An 18,435-nucleotide genomic window follows, 5' to 3' on the forward strand; every position below is an offset into this window, starting at 1 on the left:
CAAGGGCTCCGTGGCTTAGTGGTTAATGTGCCTGTCTAGTAAACAGGAGATCATGAGTTCGATTCTCGTCGGAGCCTGGCTGTTATGTTACTTGACCTAGATTTCGTAGCTATTAAATTTTGAAAAATTAAAACAATAGGGTAAAAATTCCGATGAGTTAATTTAGTTAAATTACTGGAATATTCAGCATTCATGTCGCTTCAAAGCAAGAGCTCCGTGGCTTAGTGGTTATAGCGCCTGTCTAGTTAACAGGAGATCATGAGTTCGATTCTCGTCTAAGCCTCGCTGTTATGTTACTTGAACTAGATTTCGTAGCTATTAAATTTTGAAAAATTAAAACAATAGGGTAAAAATTCCGATGAGTTAATTTAGTTAAATTACTGGAATATTCAGCATTCATGTCGCTTCAAAGCAAGGGCTCCGTGTTTTAGTGGTTAAAGCGCCTGTCTAGTAAACAGGAGATCATGAGTTCTATTCTCGTCGGAGCCTCGCTGTTATGTTACTTGAATTAGATTTCGTAGCTATATAATTTTGAAAAATTAAAATAATAGGGCAAAAGTTCCCATGAGATAATTTAGTTAATTTACAGAAATATTCTACATTCATATCGCTTCAAAGCAAGGGCTCCGTGGCTTAGTGGTTAAAGCGCCAGTCTTGTAAACAGGAGATCATGTGTTCGATTCTCGTCGGAGCCTTGCTGTTATATTACTTGAACTAGATTTCGAAGCTATTAAATTTTGAAAAATAAAAAATAATAGTTGATTTAGATATGCATATATGCAAACAATAGTGTTAAAGTTCCCATGAGATAATTTAGTTAATTTACTGAAATATGCAGCATTCATATCGCTTCAAAGCAAGGGCTCCGTGGCTTAGTGGTTAATGCGCCTGTCTAGTAAACAGGAGATCATGAGTTCGTTTCTCGTCGGAGCCTGGCTGCTATGTTACTTGACCTAGATTTCGTAGCTATTAAATTTTGAAAAATTAAAACAATAGGGTAAAAATTCCGAGGAGTTAATTTAGTTAAATTACTGGAATATTCAGCATTCATGTCGCTTCAAAGCAAGGGCTCCTTGGCTTAGTGGTTAAAGCGCCTGTCTAGTAAACAGGAGATCATGAGTTCGATTCTCGTCGGAGCCTCGCTGTTACGTTACTTGAACTAGATTTCGTAGCTATATAATTTTGAAAAATTAAAATAATAGGGCAAAAGTTCCCAAGAGATAATTTAGTTAATTTTCTGAAATATCCTGCATTCATATCGCTTCAAAGCAAGGGCTCCGTGGCTTAGTGGTTAAAGTGCCTGTCTAGTAAACAGGAGATCATGAGTTCGATTCTCGTCGGAGCCTGGCTGTTATGTTACTTGACCTAGATTTCGTAGCTATTAAATTTTGAAAAATTAAAACAATAGGGTAAAAATTCCGATGAGTTAATTTAGTTAAATTACTGGAATATTCAGCATTCATGTCGCTTCAAAGCAAGAGCTCCGTGGCTTAGTGGTTAAAGCGCCTGTCTAGTTAACAGGAGATCATGAGTTCGATTCTCGTCGGAGCCTCGCTGTTATGTTACTTGAACTAGATTTCGTAGCTATTAAATTTTGAAAAATTAAAACAATAGGGTAAAAATTCCGATGAGTTAATTTAGTTAAATTACTGGAATATTCAGCATTCATGTCGCTTCAAAGCAAGGGCTCCGTGTTTTAGTGGTTAAAGCGCCTGTCTAGTAAACAGGAGATCATGAGTTCTATTCTCGTCGGAGCCTCGCTGTTATGTTACTTGAATTAGATTTCGTAGCTATATAATTTTGAAAAATTAAAATAATAGGGCAAAAGTTCCCATGAGATAATTTAGTTAATTTACTGAAATATTCTGCATTCATATCGCTTCAAAGCAAGGACTCCGTGGCTTAGTGGTTAAAGCGCCTGTCTTGTAAACAGGAGATCATGAGTTTGATTCTCGTCGGAGCCTCGCTGTTATATTACTTGAACTAGATTTCGAAGCTATTAAATATTGAAAAATTAAAAATAATAGTTGATTTAGATATGCATATAAGCAAACAATAGTGTAAAAGTTCCGATGTGATAATTTAGTTAATTTACTGAAATATTCAGCATTCATATCGCTTCAAAGCAAGGGCTCCGTGGCTTAGTGGTTAATGCGCCTGTCTAGTAAACAGGAGATCATGAGTTCGATTCTCGTCGGAGCCTGGCTGTTATGTTACTTGACCTAGATTTCGTAGCTATTAAATTTTGAAAAATTAAAACAATAGGGTAAAAATTCCGAAGAGTTAATTTAGTTAAATTACTGGCATATTCAGCATTCATGTCGCTTCAAAGCAAGAGCTCCGTGGCTTAGTGGTTAAAGCGCCTGTCTAGTTAACAGGAGATCATGAGTTCGATTCTCGTCGGAGCCTCGCTGTTATGTTACTTGAACTAGATTTCGTAGCTATTAAATTTTGAAAAATTAAAACAATAGGGTAAAAATTCCGATGAGTTAATTTAGTTAAATTACTGGAATATTCAGCATTCATGTCGCTTCAAAGCAAGGGCTCCGTGTTTTAGTGGTTAAAGCGCCTGTCTAGTAAACAGGAGATCATGAGTTCTATTCTCGTCGAAGCCTCGCTGTTATGTTACTTGAATTAGATTTCGTAGCTATATAATTTTGAAAAATTAAAATAATAGGGCAAAAGTTCCCATGAGATAATTTAGTTAATTTACTGAAATATTCTGCATTCATATCGCTTCAAAGCAAGGGCTCCGTGGCTTAGTGGTTAAAGCGCCAGTCTTGTAAACAGGAGATCATGTGTTCGATTCTCGTCGGAGCCTTGCTGTTATATTACTTGAACTAGATTTCGAAGCTATTAAATTTTGAAAAATAAAAAATAATAGTTGATTTAGATATGCATATAAGCAAACAATAGTGTAAAAGTTCCGATGTGATAATTTAGTTAATTTACTGAAATATTCAGCATTCATATCGCTTCAAAGCAAGGGCTCCGTGGCTTAGTGGTTAATGCGCCTGTCTAGTAAACAGGAGATCATGAGTTCGATTCTCGTCGGAGCCTGGCTGTTATGTTACTTGACCTAGATTTCGTAGCTATTAAATTTTGAAAAATTAAAACATTAGGGTAAAAATTCCGACGAGTTAATTTAGTTAAATTACTGGAATATTCAGCATTCATGTCGCTTCAAAGCAAGGGCTCCTTGGCTTAGTGGTTAAAGCGCCTGTCTAGTAAACAGGAGATCATGAGTTCGATTCTCGTCGGAGCCTCGCTGTTATGTTACTTGAACTAGATTTCGTAGCTATATAATTTTGAAAAATTAAAATAATAGGGCAAAAGTTCCCAAGAGATAAGTTAATAGTTCTGATATTATCCTTAGCCTAGATGTAATAAACTTATACACTAGAGTACCTATTGAAGGTGTTCTAGATGTTTTAAGATGTAAATTAGTAAAGGACCCCATTTTAAAAAACAGAACAGACTTAACCATTGATTCAATCGTAGAACTTAGCCGAATTTGTGTATAAAACACATATTTTAGCTTTAAAGATCAATTTTTTGTACAAACAAAGGGTTTAGCGATGGGTAATCCACTTTCGAGTGTCTTAGCTAATTTATATATGGAGTTTATTGAAGAAAAACTATTTAGTCATAAAAGAATGGCAAGAAATATAAAGTTTTGGGTAAGGTTCGTCGATGACATTTTTGTCATTTTAAAAAATGTAAGAAACAATACAAATTTGTTATTGGATTTAGTTAATAGTTTTGATAATTCTATTAAATTTACAATTGAATTAGAAAATAATGGCAGTCTACCCTTTCTAGACATAATGACCAAAAGATTAAATAATGACAATAGTTTAAAATGTACTCTTTTTCAAAAACCCACTCACTGTAAAAAATTTCTAGATTATAACTCCTGCCATAGCCAAATTGTAAAGTTAGGTATAGTAAAAAGCTTAAAACACCGCATAGAAAATATCTCCGACGAACCTGAGACTGATAAAGCCATCGTTAAAAATCAGTTAATTAATAGTAATTACCCAAATGGTTTAATTGATTCGATTTTTAAAAATAATATTATTAATAACGACTACAACAGACCTAGAGACTCTCAACCATGCTTAGCGCTTCCGTATATTAGGGGAATTAGTGAAAAATTAGGTAGATTATTAAAAAATAAATTCAACATTAAATTATTAAATATAGGTGGACAAAATTTAAACAATCACTTAGTTAAAAATAGGCCTAAAAGAGATATTAACCTATTGGATAATCGCTGCGTTGTTTACCAAGTAAAATGTGAAACATGCGGCGAAACGTATGTTGGTGAAACACAACAAACGTTAAAAAATAGGTTCTCAGGGCATAAGCAATGCATTAAAAATTTTGATAAAGAAAACGGCATAGCGGTTCATGTTTGGGAGTCGAAAGGTCACGTAATGGATTTTAAACATCCAGAAGTTCTATATCGGGAAAAAAATTGGCGAAAAAGAAAATTTATTGAAGGTATATTTATTAAAAAATCAGGGATATTAAATTTAAATCAAGGCTGTGCTGAAGCAAAATATTGGGGAGTCATAGACGACAGGCATCTTGTTCAAAAGAGGGCGTGATATGATTTTTTAAAAACCGAGGTTACCTTGTTATGTGTCACGCGTTTTAGATTTTAGTATGACTGATGAAGGCTCTCGAGCCGAAAGCTCTCATCTTAATGTATTTTAATTAGGCATTCTACACCTAATAAAATACTTGTATTTAATTGCCATAAGTTTTCTCTTCTTTTAACAAAAATTTAATTAAGAGATAATTTAGTTAATTTACTGAAATATCCTGCATTCATATCGCTTCAAAGCAAGGGCTCCGTGGCTTAGTGGTTAATGTGCCTGTCTAGTAAACAGGAGATCATGAGTTCGATTCTCGTCGGAGCCTGGCTGTTATGTTACTTGACCTAGATTTCGTAGCTATTAAATTTTGAAAAATTAAAACAATAGGGTAAAAATTCCGATGAGTTAATTTAGTTAAATTACTGAAATATTCAGCATTCATGTCGCTTCAAAGCAAGAGCTCCGTGGCTTAGTGGTTAAAGCGCCTGTCTAGTTAACAGGAGATCATGAGTTCGATTCTCGTCGGAGCCTCGCTGTTATGTTACTTGAACTAGATTTCGTAGCTATTAAATTTTGAAAAATTAAAACAATAGGGTAAAAATTCCGATGAGTTAATTTAGTTAAATTACTGGAATATTCAGCATTCATGTCGCTTCAAAGCAAGGGCTCCGTGTTTAGTGGTTAAAGCGCCTGTCTAGTAAACAGGAGATCATGAGTTCTATTCTCGTCGGAGCCTCGCTGTTATGTTACTTGAATTAGATTTCGTAGCTATATAATTTTGAAAAATTAAAATAATAGGGCAAAAGTTCCCATGAGATAATTTAGTTAATTTACTGAAATATTCTGCATTCATATCGCTTCAAAGCAAGGGCTCCGTGGCTTAGTGGTTAAAGCGCCTGTCTAGTAAACAGGAGATCATGAGTTCGATTCTCGTCGGAGCCTTGCTGTTATGTTACTTGACCTAGATTTCTTAGCTATTAAATTTAGAAAAATTAAAACAATAGGGTAAAAATTCCGATGAGTTAATATAGTTAAATTACTGGAATATTCAGCATTCATATCGCTTCAAAGCAAGGGCTCCGTGGCTTAGTGGTTAAAGCGCCTGTCTTGTAAACAGAAGATCATGAGTTCGATTCTCGTCGGAGCCTCGCTGTTATATTACTTGAACTAGATTTCGAAGCTATTAAATATTGAAAAATTAAAAATAATAGTTGATTTAGATATGCATATAAGCAAACAATAGTGTAAAAGTTCCGATGTGATAATTTAGTTAATTTACTGAAAAATTCAGCATTCATATCGCTTCAAAGCAAGGGCTCCGTGGCTTAGCGGTTAAAGCGCCTGTCTAGTAAACAGGAGATCATGAGTTCTATTCTCGTCGGAGCCTCGCTGTTATGTTACTTGAATTAGATTTCGTAGCTATATAATTTTGAAAAATTAAAATAATAGGGCAAAAGTTCCCAAGAGATAATTTAGTTAATTTACTGAAATATCCTGCATTCATATCGCTTCAAAGCAAGGGCTCCGTGGCTTAGGGGTTAAAGCGCCAGTCTTGTAAACAGGAGATCATGTGTTCGATTCTCATCGGAGCCTTGCTGTTATATTACTTGAACTAGATTTCGAAGCTATTAAAGTTTGAAAAATTAAAAATAATAGTTGATTTAGATATGCATATATGCAAACAATAGTGTTAAAGTTCCCATGAGATAATTTAGTTAATTTACTGAAATATGCAGCATTCATATCGCTTCAAAGCAAGTGCTCCGTGGCTTAGTGGTTAAAGCGCCTGTCTAGTAAACAGGAGATCATGAGTTCGATTCTCGTCGGAGCCTTGCTGTTATGTTACTTGACCTAGATTTCGTAGCTATTAAATTTTGAAAAATTAAAACAATAGAGTAAAAATTCCGAGGAGTTAATTAAGTTAAATTACTGGAATATTCAGCATTCATGTCGCTTCAAAGCAAGGGCTCCGTGGCTTAGTGGTTAAAGTGCCTGTCTTGTAAACAGGACATCATGAGTTCGATTCTCGTCGGAGCCTTGCTGTTATATTACTTGAACTAGGTTTCGAAGCTATTAAATTTTGAAAAATTAAAAATAATAGTTGATTTAGATATGCATATATGCAAACAATAGTGTTAAAGTTCCCATGAGATAATTTAGTTAATTTACTGAAATATGCAGCATTCATATCGCTTCAAAGCAAGGGCTCCGTGGCTTAGTGGTTAAAGCGCCTGTCTAGTAAACAGGAGATCATGAGTTCGATTCTCGTCGGAGCCTGGCTGTTATGTTACTTGACCTAGATTTCGTAGCTATTAAATTTTGAAAAATTAAAACAATAGGGTAAAAATTCCGAGGAGTTAATTAAGTTAAATTACTGGAATATTCAGCATTCATGTCGCTTCAAAGCAAGGGCTCCGTGGCTTAGTGGTTAAAGCGCCTGTCTAGTAAACAGGAGATCATGAGTTCGATTCTCGTCGGAGCCTAGCTGTTATATTACTTTAACTAGACTTCGAAGCTATTAAATTTTGAAAAATTAAAAATAATAGTTGATTTAGATATGCATATAAGCAAACAATAGTGTAAAAGTTCCGATGTGATAATTTAGTTAAATTACTGGAATATTCAGCATTCATGTCGCTTCAAAGCAAGGGCTCCGTGGCTTAGTGGTTAAAGCGCCTGTCTAGAAAACAGGAGATCATGAGATCGATTCTCGTCGGAGCCTCGCTGTTATGTTACTTGAACTAGATTTCGTAGCTATTAAATTTTGAAAAATTAAAACAATATGGTAAAAATTCCGATGAGTTAATTTAGTTAAATTACTGGAATATTCAGCATTCATGTCGCTTCAAAGCAAGGGCTCCGTGGCTTAGTGGTTAAAGCGCCTGTCTAGTAAACAGGAGATCATGAGTTCTATTCACGTCGGAGCCTCGCTGTTATGTTACTTGAACTAGATTTCGTAGCTATATAATTTTGAAAAATTAAAATAATAGGGCAAAAGTTCCCATGAGATAATTTAGTTAATTTACTGAAATATTCTGCATTCATATCGCTTCAAGGCAAGGGCGCCGTGGCTTAGTGGTTAAAGCGCCAGTCTTGTAAACAGGAGATCATGTGTTCGATTCTCGTCGGAGCCTTGCTGTTATATTACTTGAACTAGATTTCGAAGCTATTAAATTTTGAAAAATTAAAAATAATAGTTGGTTTAGATATGCATATATGCAAACAATAGTGTAAAAGTTCCCATGAGATAATTTAGTTATTTTACTGGAATATTCAGCATTCATGTCGTTTCAAAGCAAGGGCTCCGTGGCTTAGTGGTTAAAGCGCCTGTCTAGAAAACAGGAGATCATGAGATCGATTCTCGTCGGAGCCTCGCTGTTATGTTACTTGAACTAGATTTCGTAGCTATTAAATTTTGAAAAATTAAAACAATATGGTAAAAATTCCGATGAGTTAATTTAGTTAAATTACTGGAATATTCAGCATTCATGTCGCTTCAAAGCAAGGGCTCCGTGGCTTAGTGGTTAAAGCGCCTGTCTAGTAAACAGGAGATCATGAGTTCTATTCTCGTCGGAGCCTCGCTGTTATGTTGCTTGAACTAGATTTCGTAGCTATATAATTTTGAAAAATTAAAATAATAGGGCAAAAGTTCCCATGAGATAATTTAGTTAATTTACTGAAATATTCTGCATTCATATCGCTTCAAGGCAAGGGCGCCGTGGCTTAGTGGTTAAAGCGCCAGTCTTGTAAACAGGAGATCATGTGTTCGATTCTCGTCGGAGCCTTGCTGTTATATTACTTGAACTAGATTTCGAAGCTATTAAATTTTGAAAAATTAAAAATTATAGTTGATTTAGATATGCATATATGCAAACAATAGTGTAAAAGTTCCCATGAGATAATTTAGTTAATTTACTGAAATATTCAGCATTCATATCGCTTCAAAGCAAGGGCTCCGTGGCTTAGTGGTTAAATCGCCTGTCTAGTAAACAGGAGATCATGAGTTCGATTCTCGTCGGAGCCTTGCTGTTATGTTACTTGACCTAGATTTCGTAACTATTAAATGTTGAAAAATTGAAACAATAGGGTAAAAATTCCGATGTGTTAATTTAGTTAAATTACTGGAATATTCAGCATTCATGTCGCTTCAAAGCAAGGGCTCCGTGGCTTAGTGGTTAAAGCGCCTGTCTTGTAAACAGGAGATCATGAGTTCGATTCTCGTCGGAGCCTCGCTGTTATGTTACATGAACTAGATTTCGTAGCTACTAAATTTTGAAAAATTAAAACAATAGGGTAAAAATTCTGAGGAGTTAATTTAGTTAAATTACTGGAAAATTTAGCATTCATGTCGCTTCAAAGCAAGGGCTCCGTGGCTTAGTGGTTAAAGCACCTGTCTAGTAAACAGGAGATCATGAACTCGATTCTCGTCGGAGCCTCGCTGTTATGTTACATGAACTAGATTTCGTAGCTATATAATTTTGAAAAATTAAAATAATAGGGCAAAAGTTCCCATGAGATAATTTAGTTAATTTACTGAAATATTCTGCATTCATATCGCTTCAAAGCAAGGGCTCCGTGGCTTAGTGGTTAAAGCGCCAGTCTTGTAAACAAGAGATAATGTGTTCGATTCTCGTCGGAGCCTTGCTGTTATATTACTTGAACTAGATTTCGAAGCTATTAAATTTTGAAAAATTAAAAATAATATTTGAAAAATTAAAAATAATATTTGAAAAATTAAAAATAATATTTGAAAAATTAAAAATAATATTTGAAAAATTAAAAATAATATTTGAAAAATTAAAAATAATATTTGAAAAATTAAAAATAATATTTGAAAAATTAAAAATAATATTTGAAAAATTAAAAATAATATTTGATTTAGATATGCATATATGCAAACAATAGTGTAAAAGTTCCCATGAGATAATTTAGTTAATTTACTGAAATATTCAGCATTCATATCGCTTCAAGGCAAGGGCTCCGTTGCTTAGTGGTTAAAGCGCCTGTCTAGTAAAGAGGAGATCATGAGTTCGATTCTCGTCGGAGCCTTGCTGTTATGTTACTTGACCTAGATTTCGTAGCTATATAATTTTGAAAAATTAAAATAATAGGGTAAAAATTCCGATGAGTTAATTTAGTTAAATTACTGGAATATTCAGCATTCATGTCGCTTCAAAGCAAGGGCTCCGTGGCTTAGTGGTTAAAGCGCCTGTCTTGTAAACAGGAGATCATGAGTTCGATTCTCGTCGGAGCCTCGCTGTTATGTTACTTGAACTAGATTTCGTAGCTATTAAATTTTGAAAAATTAAAACAATAGGGTAAAAATTCCGATGAGTTAATTTAGTTAAATTACTGGAATATTCAGCATTCATGTCGCTTCAAAGCGAGGGCTCCGTGGCTTAGTGGTTAAAGCGCCTGTCTAGTAAACAGGAGATCATGAGTTCGATTCTCGTCGGAGCATTGCTGTTATGTTACTTGACCTAGATTTCGTAGCTGTTAAATTTTGAAAAAATTAGAGCAATAGGGTAAAAATTCCGATGAGTTTATTTAGTTAAATTACTGGAATATTCAGCATTCATGTCGCTTCAAAGCAAGGGCTCCGTGGCTTAGTGGTTAAAGCGCCTGTCTAGTAAACAGGAGATCATGAGTTCGATACTCGTCGGAGTCTCGCTGTTATGTTACTTGAACTAGATTTCGTAGCTGTATAATTTTGAAAAATTAAAATAATAGGGCAAAAGTTCCCATGAGATAATTTAGTTAATTTACTGAAATATTCTGCATTCATATCGCTTCAAAGCAAGGGCTCCGTGGCTTAGTGGTTAAAGCGCCAGGTCTAGTAAACAGGAGATCATGAGTTCGATTCTCGTCGAAGCCTTGCTGTTATATTACTTGACCTAGATTTCGTAGCTATTAAATTTTGAAAAATTAAAACAATAGGGTAAAAATTCTGAGGAGTTAATTTAGTTAAATTACTGGAATATTCAGCATTCATGTCGCTTCAAAGCAAGGGCTCCGTGGCTTAGTGGTTAAAGCGCCTGTCTAGTAAACAGGAGATCATGAACTCGATTCTCGTCGGCGCCTCGCTGTTATGTTACATGAACTAGATTTCGTAGCTATATAATTTTGAAAAATTAAAATAATAGGGCAAAAGTTCCCATAAGATAATTTAGTTAATTTACTGAAATATTCTGCATTCATATCGCTTCAAAGCGAGGGCTCCGTGGCTTAGTGGTTAAAGCGCCAGTCTTGTAAACAGGAGATCATGTGTTCGATTCTCGTCGGAGCCTTGCTGTTATATTACTTGAACTAGATTTCGTAGCTATTAAATTTTGAAAAATTAAAAAATAATAGTTGATTTAGATATGCATATAAGCAAACAATAGTGTAAAAGTTCCGATGTGATAATTTAGTTAATTTACTGAAATATTCAGCATTCATATCGCTTCAAAGCAAGGGCTCCGTGGCTTAGTGGTTAAAGCGCGTATCTTGTAAACAGGAGATCATGAGTTCGATTCTCGTCGGAGCCTCGCTGTTATGTTACTTGAACTAGATTTCGTAGCTAATAAATTTTGAAAAATTAAAACAATAGGGTAAAAATTCCGATGAGTTAATTTAGTTAAATTACTGAAATATTCAGCATTCATGTCGCTTCAAAGCGAGGGCTCCGTGGCTTAGTGGTTAAAGCGCCTGTCTAGTAAACAGGAGATCATGAGTTCGATTCTCGTCGGAGCATTGCTGTTATGTTACTTGACCTAGATTTCGTAGCTATTAAATTTTGAAAAATTAAAGCAATAGGGTAAAAATTCCGATGAGATAATTTAGTTAATTTACTGAAATATTCTGCATTCATATCGCTTCAAAGCAAGGGCTCCGTGGCTTAGTGGTTAAAGCGCCTGTCTTGTAAACAGGAGATCATGAGTTCGATTCTCGTCGGAGCCTCGCTGTTATGTTACTTGAACTAGATTTCGTAGCTATATAATTTTGAAAAATTAAAATAATAGGGCAAAAGTTCCCATGAGATAATTTAGTTAATTTACTGAAATATTCTGCATTCATATCGCTTCAAAGCAAGGGCTCCGTGGCTTAGTGGTTAAAGCGCCAGTCTTGTAAACAGGAGATCATGTGTTCGATTTTCGTCGGAGCCTTGCTGTTATATTACGTGAACTAGATTTCGAAGCTATTAAATTTTGAAAAATTAAAATTATAGTTGATTTAGATATGCATATATGCAAACAATGGTGTAAAAGTTCCCATGAGATAATTTAGAAAATTTACTGAAATATTCAGCATTCATATCGCTTCAAAGCAAGGGCTCCGTGGCTTAGTGGTTAAAGCGCCTGACTAGTAAACAGGAGATCATGAGTTCAATTCTCGTCGGAGGCTTGCTGTTATGTTACTTGACCTAGATTTCAAAGCTATTAAATGTTGAAAAATTGAAACAATAGGGTAAAAATTCCGATGAGTTAATTTAGTTAAATTACTGGAATATTCAGCATTCATGTCGCTTCAAAGCAAGGGCTCCGTGGCTTAGTGGTTAAAGCGCCTGTCTTGTAAACAGGGGATCATGAGTTCGATTCTCGTCGGAGCCTCGCTGTTATGTTACTTGAACCAGATTTCGTAGCTATTAATTTTTGAAAAATAAAAAATAATAGTTGATTTAGATATGCATATATGCAAACAATAGTGTAAAAGTTCACATGAGATAATTTAGTTAATTTACTGAAATATTCTGCATTCATATCGCTTCAAAGCAAGGGCTCCGTTGCTTAGTGGTTAAAGCGCCTGTCTAGTAAACAGGAGATCATGAGTTCGATTCTCGTCGGAGCCTTGCTGTTATGTTACTTGCCCTAGATTTCGTAGCTATTAAATTTTGAAAAATTAAAACAATAGGGTAAAAATTCCGAGGAGTTAATTTAGTTAAATTACTGGAATATTCAGCATTCATGTCGCTTCAAAGCAAGGGCTCCGTGGCTTAGTGGTTAAAGCGCCTGTCTAGTAAACAGGAGATCATGAGTTCGATTCTCGTCGGAGCCTCGCTGTTATGTTGATTGAACTAGATTTCGTAGCTATTAAATTTTGAAAAATAAAAAATAATAGTTGATTTAGATATGCATATATGCAAACAATAGTGTAAAAGTTCCCATGAGATAATTTAGTTAATTTACTGAAATATTCTGCATTCATATCGCTTCAAAGCAAGGGCTCCGTTGCTTAGTGGTTAAAGCGCCTGTCTAGTAAACAGGAGATCATGAGTTCGATTCTCGTCGGAGCCTTGCTGTTATGTTACTTGCCCTAGATTTCGTAGCTATTAAATTTTGAAAAATTAAAACAATAGGGTAAAAATTCCGAGGAGTTAATTTAGTTAAATTACTGGAATATTCAGCATTCATGTCGCTTCAAAGCAAGGGCTCCGTGGCTTAGTGGTTAAAGCGCCTGTCTTGTAAACAGGAGATCATGAGTTCGATTCTCGTCGGAGCCTCGCTGTTATGTTACTTGAACTAGATTTCGTAGCTATATAATTTTGAAAAATTAAAATAATAGGGCAAAAGTTCCCATGAGATAATTTAGTTAATTTACTGAAATATTCTGCATTCATATCGCTTCAAAGCAAGGGCTCCGTGGCTTAGTGGTTAAAGCGCCAGTCTTGTAAACAGGAGATCATGTGTTCGATTTTCGTCGGAGCCTTGCTGTTATATTACGTGAACTAGATTTCGAAGCTATTAAATTTTGAAAAATTAAAATTATAGTTGATTTAGATATGCATATATGCAAACAATGGTGTAAAAGTTCCCATGAGATAATTTAGAAAATTTACTGAAATATTCAGCATTCATATCGCTTCAAAGCAAGGGCTCCGTGGCTTAGTGGTTAAAGCGCCTGACTAGTAAACAGGAGATCATGAGTTCAATTCTCGTCGGAGGCTTGCTGTTATGTTACTTGACCTAGATTTCAAAGCTATTAAATGTTGAAAAATTGAAACAATAGGGTAAAAATTCCGATGAGTTAATTTAGTTAAATTACTGGAATATTCAGCATTCATGTCGCTTCAAAGCAAGGGCTCCGTGGCTTAGTGGTTAAAGCGCCTGTCTTGTAAACAGGAGATCATGAGTTCGATTCTCGTCGGAGCCTCGCTGTTATGTTACTTGAACCAGATTTCGTAGCTATTAATTTTTGAAAAATAAAAAATAATAGTTGATTTAGATATGCATATATGCAAACAATAGTGTAAAAGTTCACATGAGATAATTTAGTTAATTTACTGAAATATTCTGCATTCATATCGCTTCAAAGCAAGGGCTCCGTTGCTTAGTGGTTAAAGCGCCTGTCTAGTAAACAGGAGATCATGAGTTCGATTCTCGTCGGAGCCTTGCTGTTATGTTACTTGCCCTAGATTTCGTAGCTATTAAATTTTGAAAAATTAAAACAATAGGGTAAAAATTCCGAGGAGTTAATTTAGTTAAATTACTGGAATATTCAGCATTCATGTCGCTTCAAAGCAAGGGCTCCGTGGCTTAGTGGTTAAAGCGCCTGTCTAGTAAACAGGAGATCATGAGTTCGATTCTCGTCGGAGCCTCGCTGTTATGTTGATTGAACTAGATTTCGTAGCTATTAAATTTTGAAAAATAAAAAATAATAGTTGATTTAGATATGCATATATGCAAACAATAGTGTAAAAGTTCCCATGAGATAATTTAGTTAATTTACTGAAATATTCTGCATTCATATCGCTTCAAAGCAAGGGCTCCGTTGCTTAGTGTTTAAAGCGCCTGTCTAGTAAACAGGAGATCATGAGTTCGATTCTCGTCGGAGCCTTGCTGTTATGTTACTTGCCCTAGATTTCGTAGCTATTAAATTTTGAAAAATTAAAACAATAGGGTAAAAATTCCGAGGAGTTAATTTAGTTAAATTACTGGAATATTCAGCATTCATGTCGCTTCAAAGCAAGGGCTCCGTGGCTTAGTGGTTAAAGCGCCTGTCTTGTAAACAGGTGATCATGAGTTCGATTCTCGTCGGAGCCTCGCTGTTATGTTACTTGAACTAGATTTCGTAGCTATTAAATTTTGAAAAATTAAAACAATAGGGTAAAAATTCCGATGAGATAATTTAGTTAAATTACTGGAATATTCAGCATTCATGTCGCTTCAAAGCGAGGGCTCCGTGGCTTAGTGGTTAAAAAGCCTGTCTAGTAAACAGGAGATCATGAGTTCGATTCTCGTCGGAGCATTGCTGTTATGTTACTTGACCTAGATTTCGTAGCTATTAAATTTTGAAAAATTAAAGCAATAGGGTAAAAATTCCGATGAGATAATTTAGTTAATTTACTGAAATATTCTGCATTCATATCGCTTCAAAGCAAGGGCTCTGTGGCTTAGTGGTTAAAGCGCCAGGTCTAGTAAACAGGAGATCATGAGTTCGATTCTCGTCGAAGCCTTGCTGTTATATTACTTGACCTAGATTTCGTAGCTATTAAATTTTGAAAAATTAAAACCATAGGGTAAAAATTCTGAGGAGTTAATTTAGTTAAATTACTGGAATATTCAGCATTCATGTCCCTTCAAAGCAAGGGCTCCGTGGCTTAGTGGTTAAAGCGCCTGTCTAGTAAACAGGAGATCATGAACTCGATTCTCGTCGGAGCCTCGCTGTTATGTTACATGAACTAGATTTCGTAGCTATATAATTTTGAACAAGTTGGGAAAACCAAAATATTACCTCTCCGAGTCAAGAGGTCTACTACTACAAACTTATTTACCCAGATATGGAGTTATTTCACTTTTTTGAAGTAAAAATTTACGAAATATTGAAGTAGTATTCCAAACATAGCAAACAGTAAAGTAGACGACATTTTACATCCAATAAGGATAAATCTTGGACACATGGAAATCAGTCAATGGGGAAAAGAACAGGAAATGAAGTCTACGCTTCAGCTGTTTACCCTATATTCTGGTAGCTACATTCACAACTGGTTTTCAGTGTAAACACAATCGTCTCGTCTCACCTCAACAATATTCTTAGTTTGCCAACACGAATGTTAACGTTAAATAACACCAAAGCTAAATTATACCCAGACGCACTAATAGTCATAGCGCACCGTAAAGAGAATAAAAAGTCTGTAGCTACTCGTTTACCACTAGCCCTTTTACTAATCTAATTGCCACCATGATCTTTTCTTCTATTATAAAATCTTTACCTGATTATTTAAGAGTGTATTTAACTTTCGGCTCACTCTGAACCGTTAATGTCTCTTCATTTCAGACACGAAAATCAAAGCCAAAAGTTTACTTCACTTCAGGCCTCAATAATTTACACTTTGTTTCACTAAGCCTATTGCGGATAATACTTGTTTTACCCGCCGGAGTCTAGGTCTTAGGTTTCTTCATGAAGTCACTAAACCAAGGATTATTCTATATACAGATGTCGTATAGCTTAAGTAATATATAAACAGCCATTTCAAATAACAATATTAAAAAAAATCTTTGGAATATCAAAATGAAACAGAGCTTTAAAGCTACAAAACTACTAAATGCATCATAATTACGAAAAATACTTCCACATATTCACTTTATATTATGTAAAAAGGGAATATTAAGGTTCTGTATGATTTCTTAACACATCAACACAAGGCTAACTGCTAACGCGACGCACTAGTGTAACAACGGACGGACACACACAGACAAAAAAATAAGCTGCTTTTTAACTCTTTCCGTATTAATTTTGAGATGAGAAACAAGATTATCTTAAATATTAAAATAAATATAATTAATATTAAATATTTTCTTCGTCAGTTGTTTGCCTTATTGAACGTTACATCGTTTTGATATAGAACAATTAAACATTCTAGAGAGACTTGACTAATATTGGCGTTTGAAATGAAGCATACGCCGGTTGCTTCGACTTACTCAAATAGGTAGTATATAAGGGATTCGAATCGCGGCTGTAGATAAGAACATCGCAATTGCGTGAACCTTGGAGGAAGACCCCTCCATTGGAAGGCTAGACGTTTCTCGTAACCCTAGCCGATCGCCGCGTATGTCTTAACCTTAAGGATGTTGGTGGTGTTAGAAGCCAGGTGTACAGACTGGTGTCCATGTGGGATGGACAAAAACAAAGACCAGAAGATGGTTGTGTTAGAAACCAGGTGTACAGACTGGTGTCCATGTGGGATGGACAAAAACAAAGACCAGAAGATAGTGGTGTTAGAAGCCAGGTGTACAGACTGGTGTCCATGTGGAATGGGCGAAAGACTAGAAGATGGTGGTGTTTAGAAGCTAGAAAGTTCAGACTGGTGTCCATGTGGGGTGGACAAATGAACAGTTGTTAGACAGACAATGGAGTTATAGCCTGTAAGTGGAATACAATTTCCGGGACTGTAAATGCGGTCTGGAAATTGAATACACGTTTGCTCCGATCTGCAAACTGCGAACGCGGTCACGTGGGTATAACAACGGACAGACAGACAGACAGACAGACAGACAGACAGACAGACAGACAGACAGACAGACAGACAGACAGACAGACAGACACGTCGAATTTAGAACCTCTCCGTGACATACGTCACTCGGAGAGGTAAAAATTAAAATAATAGGGCAAAAGTTCCCATGAGATAATTTAGTTAATTTACTGAAATATTCTGCATTCATATCGCTTCAAAGCAAGGGCTCCGTGGCTTAGTGGTTAAAGCGCCAGTCTTGTAAACAGGAGATCATGTGTTCGATTTTCGTCGGAGCCTTGCTGTTATATTACTTGAACTAGATTTCGAAGCTATTAAATTTTGAAAAATTAAAATTATAGTTGATTTAGATATGCATATATGCAAACAATAGTGTAAAAGTTCCCATGAGATAATTTAGTAAATTTACTGAAATATTCAGCATTCATATCGCTTCAAAGCAAGGGCTCCGTGGCTTAGTGGTTAAAGCGCCTGTCTAGTAAACAGGAGATCATGAGTTCGATTCTCGTCGGAGGCTTGCTGTTATGTTACTTGACCTAGATTTCAAAGCTATTAAATTTTGAAAAATTAAAACAATAGGGTAAAAACTCCGATGAGTTAATTTAGTTAAATTACTGGAATATTCAGCATTCATGTCACTTCAAAGCAAGGGCTCCGTGGCTTAGTGGTTAAAGCGCCTGTCTAGTAAACAGGAGATCATGAGTTCGATTCTCGTCGGAGCCTCGCTGTTATGTTGATTGAACTAGATTTCGTAGCTATTAAATTTTGAAAAATAAAAAATAATAGTTGATTTAGATATGCATATATGCAAACAATAGTGTAAAAGTTCCCATGAGATAATTTAGTTAATTTACTGAAATATTCTGCATTCATATCGCTTCAAAGCAAGGGCTCCGTTGCTTAGTGGTTAAAGCGCCTGTCTAGTAAACAGGAGATCATGAGTTCGATTCTCGTCGGAGCCTTGCTGTTATGTTACTTGCCCTAGATTTCGTAGCTATTAAATTTTGAAAAATTAAAACAATAGGGTAAAAATTCCGAGGAGTTAATTTAGTTAAATTACTGGAATATTCAGCATTCATGTCGCTTCAAAGCAAGGGCTCCGTGGCTTAATGGTTAAAGCGCCTGTCTTGTAAACAGGAGTTCATGAGTTCGATTCTCGTCGGAGCATTGCTGTTATGTTACTTGAACTAGATTTCGTAGCTATTAAATTTTGAAAAATTAAAAAATAATAGTTGATTTAGATATGCATATAAGCAAACAATAGTGTAAAAGTTCCGATGTGATAATTTAGTTAATTTACTGAAATATTCAGCATTCATATCGCTTCAAAGCAAGGGCTCCGTGGGTTAGTGGTTAAAGCGCCAGTCTTGTAAACAGGAGATC

The 18,435-nt window shown here is 35.5% G+C and overlaps 32 non-coding genes across 32 annotated transcripts; all 32 read left to right on the forward strand.

Moving 5' to 3' along the window:
- The first annotated feature begins 622 nt into the window (after positions 1 to 622).
- TRNAT-UGU (transfer RNA threonine (anticodon UGU)) lies at positions 623 to 695 on the forward strand. The gene has a single exon. It is a non-coding gene; the product is annotated as a tRNA-Thr (tRNA).
- Positions 696 to 1,273: 578 nt separating this feature from the next.
- Positions 1,274 to 1,346, forward strand: TRNAT-AGU (transfer RNA threonine (anticodon AGU)). The gene has a single exon. It is a non-coding gene; the product is annotated as a tRNA-Thr (tRNA).
- Positions 1,347 to 1,890: 544 nt separating this feature from the next.
- TRNAT-UGU (transfer RNA threonine (anticodon UGU)) lies at positions 1,891 to 1,964 on the forward strand. Its single transcript has one exon. It is a non-coding gene; the product is annotated as a tRNA-Thr (tRNA).
- A 784-nt stretch (positions 1,965 to 2,748) lies between these two features.
- Positions 2,749 to 2,821, forward strand: TRNAT-UGU (transfer RNA threonine (anticodon UGU)). The gene has a single exon. It is a non-coding gene; the product is annotated as a tRNA-Thr (tRNA).
- Positions 2,822 to 5,473: 2,652 nt separating this feature from the next.
- TRNAT-AGU (transfer RNA threonine (anticodon AGU)) lies at positions 5,474 to 5,546 on the forward strand. The gene has a single exon. It is a non-coding gene; the product is annotated as a tRNA-Thr (tRNA).
- Positions 5,547 to 5,679: 133 nt separating this feature from the next.
- TRNAT-UGU (transfer RNA threonine (anticodon UGU)) lies at positions 5,680 to 5,752 on the forward strand. The gene has a single exon. It is a non-coding gene; the product is annotated as a tRNA-Thr (tRNA).
- Positions 5,753 to 6,569: 817 nt separating this feature from the next.
- TRNAT-UGU (transfer RNA threonine (anticodon UGU)) lies at positions 6,570 to 6,642 on the forward strand. Its single transcript has one exon. It is a non-coding gene; the product is annotated as a tRNA-Thr (tRNA).
- A 166-nt stretch (positions 6,643 to 6,808) lies between these two features.
- On the forward strand, positions 6,809 to 6,881 carry TRNAT-AGU (transfer RNA threonine (anticodon AGU)). Its single transcript has one exon. It is a non-coding gene; the product is annotated as a tRNA-Thr (tRNA).
- A 133-nt stretch (positions 6,882 to 7,014) lies between these two features.
- TRNAT-AGU (transfer RNA threonine (anticodon AGU)) lies at positions 7,015 to 7,087 on the forward strand. The gene has a single exon. It is a non-coding gene; the product is annotated as a tRNA-Thr (tRNA).
- Positions 7,088 to 7,253: 166 nt separating this feature from the next.
- TRNAS-AGA (transfer RNA serine (anticodon AGA)) lies at positions 7,254 to 7,326 on the forward strand. The gene has a single exon. It is a non-coding gene; the product is annotated as a tRNA-Ser (tRNA).
- A 578-nt stretch (positions 7,327 to 7,904) lies between these two features.
- TRNAS-AGA (transfer RNA serine (anticodon AGA)) lies at positions 7,905 to 7,977 on the forward strand. Its single transcript has one exon. It is a non-coding gene; the product is annotated as a tRNA-Ser (tRNA).
- A 133-nt stretch (positions 7,978 to 8,110) lies between these two features.
- On the forward strand, positions 8,111 to 8,183 carry TRNAT-AGU (transfer RNA threonine (anticodon AGU)). Its single transcript has one exon. It is a non-coding gene; the product is annotated as a tRNA-Thr (tRNA).
- Positions 8,184 to 8,761: 578 nt separating this feature from the next.
- Positions 8,762 to 8,834, forward strand: TRNAT-UGU (transfer RNA threonine (anticodon UGU)). Its single transcript has one exon. It is a non-coding gene; the product is annotated as a tRNA-Thr (tRNA).
- A 952-nt stretch (positions 8,835 to 9,786) lies between these two features.
- TRNAT-UGU (transfer RNA threonine (anticodon UGU)) lies at positions 9,787 to 9,859 on the forward strand. The gene has a single exon. It is a non-coding gene; the product is annotated as a tRNA-Thr (tRNA).
- Positions 9,860 to 9,992: 133 nt separating this feature from the next.
- Positions 9,993 to 10,065, forward strand: TRNAT-AGU (transfer RNA threonine (anticodon AGU)). The gene has a single exon. It is a non-coding gene; the product is annotated as a tRNA-Thr (tRNA).
- Positions 10,066 to 10,199: 134 nt separating this feature from the next.
- TRNAT-AGU (transfer RNA threonine (anticodon AGU)) lies at positions 10,200 to 10,272 on the forward strand. The gene has a single exon. It is a non-coding gene; the product is annotated as a tRNA-Thr (tRNA).
- Positions 10,273 to 10,818: 546 nt separating this feature from the next.
- On the forward strand, positions 10,819 to 10,891 carry TRNAT-UGU (transfer RNA threonine (anticodon UGU)). Its single transcript has one exon. It is a non-coding gene; the product is annotated as a tRNA-Thr (tRNA).
- Positions 10,892 to 11,264: 373 nt separating this feature from the next.
- TRNAT-AGU (transfer RNA threonine (anticodon AGU)) lies at positions 11,265 to 11,337 on the forward strand. Its single transcript has one exon. It is a non-coding gene; the product is annotated as a tRNA-Thr (tRNA).
- A 133-nt stretch (positions 11,338 to 11,470) lies between these two features.
- Positions 11,471 to 11,543, forward strand: TRNAT-UGU (transfer RNA threonine (anticodon UGU)). The gene has a single exon. It is a non-coding gene; the product is annotated as a tRNA-Thr (tRNA).
- Positions 11,544 to 12,120: 577 nt separating this feature from the next.
- Positions 12,121 to 12,193, forward strand: TRNAT-UGU (transfer RNA threonine (anticodon UGU)). Its single transcript has one exon. It is a non-coding gene; the product is annotated as a tRNA-Thr (tRNA).
- Positions 12,194 to 12,359: 166 nt separating this feature from the next.
- TRNAT-AGU (transfer RNA threonine (anticodon AGU)) lies at positions 12,360 to 12,432 on the forward strand. The gene has a single exon. It is a non-coding gene; the product is annotated as a tRNA-Thr (tRNA).
- A 133-nt stretch (positions 12,433 to 12,565) lies between these two features.
- TRNAT-AGU (transfer RNA threonine (anticodon AGU)) lies at positions 12,566 to 12,638 on the forward strand. Its single transcript has one exon. It is a non-coding gene; the product is annotated as a tRNA-Thr (tRNA).
- Positions 12,639 to 12,804: 166 nt separating this feature from the next.
- Positions 12,805 to 12,877, forward strand: TRNAT-AGU (transfer RNA threonine (anticodon AGU)). Its single transcript has one exon. It is a non-coding gene; the product is annotated as a tRNA-Thr (tRNA).
- Positions 12,878 to 13,010: 133 nt separating this feature from the next.
- Positions 13,011 to 13,083, forward strand: TRNAT-UGU (transfer RNA threonine (anticodon UGU)). Its single transcript has one exon. It is a non-coding gene; the product is annotated as a tRNA-Thr (tRNA).
- Positions 13,084 to 13,660: 577 nt separating this feature from the next.
- On the forward strand, positions 13,661 to 13,733 carry TRNAT-UGU (transfer RNA threonine (anticodon UGU)). Its single transcript has one exon. It is a non-coding gene; the product is annotated as a tRNA-Thr (tRNA).
- A 166-nt stretch (positions 13,734 to 13,899) lies between these two features.
- On the forward strand, positions 13,900 to 13,972 carry TRNAT-AGU (transfer RNA threonine (anticodon AGU)). Its single transcript has one exon. It is a non-coding gene; the product is annotated as a tRNA-Thr (tRNA).
- Positions 13,973 to 14,105: 133 nt separating this feature from the next.
- On the forward strand, positions 14,106 to 14,178 carry TRNAT-AGU (transfer RNA threonine (anticodon AGU)). The gene has a single exon. It is a non-coding gene; the product is annotated as a tRNA-Thr (tRNA).
- A 372-nt stretch (positions 14,179 to 14,550) lies between these two features.
- TRNAT-UGU (transfer RNA threonine (anticodon UGU)) lies at positions 14,551 to 14,623 on the forward strand. The gene has a single exon. It is a non-coding gene; the product is annotated as a tRNA-Thr (tRNA).
- A 2,873-nt stretch (positions 14,624 to 17,496) lies between these two features.
- Positions 17,497 to 17,569, forward strand: TRNAT-AGU (transfer RNA threonine (anticodon AGU)). Its single transcript has one exon. It is a non-coding gene; the product is annotated as a tRNA-Thr (tRNA).
- A 133-nt stretch (positions 17,570 to 17,702) lies between these two features.
- On the forward strand, positions 17,703 to 17,775 carry TRNAT-AGU (transfer RNA threonine (anticodon AGU)). Its single transcript has one exon. It is a non-coding gene; the product is annotated as a tRNA-Thr (tRNA).
- A 166-nt stretch (positions 17,776 to 17,941) lies between these two features.
- On the forward strand, positions 17,942 to 18,014 carry TRNAT-AGU (transfer RNA threonine (anticodon AGU)). Its single transcript has one exon. It is a non-coding gene; the product is annotated as a tRNA-Thr (tRNA).
- A 133-nt stretch (positions 18,015 to 18,147) lies between these two features.
- Positions 18,148 to 18,220, forward strand: TRNAT-UGU (transfer RNA threonine (anticodon UGU)). The gene has a single exon. It is a non-coding gene; the product is annotated as a tRNA-Thr (tRNA).
- Positions 18,221 to 18,435: the final 215 nt, after the last annotated feature.

Source organism: Phalangium opilio, unplaced genomic scaffold, assembly GCF_054372755.1.
Source record: "Phalangium opilio isolate 3A_F unplaced genomic scaffold, DU_Popi_V2 ptg000019l_1, whole genome shotgun sequence".
Taxonomy (NCBI): Eukaryota; Metazoa; Arthropoda; class Arachnida; order Opiliones; family Phalangiidae; genus Phalangium; species Phalangium opilio.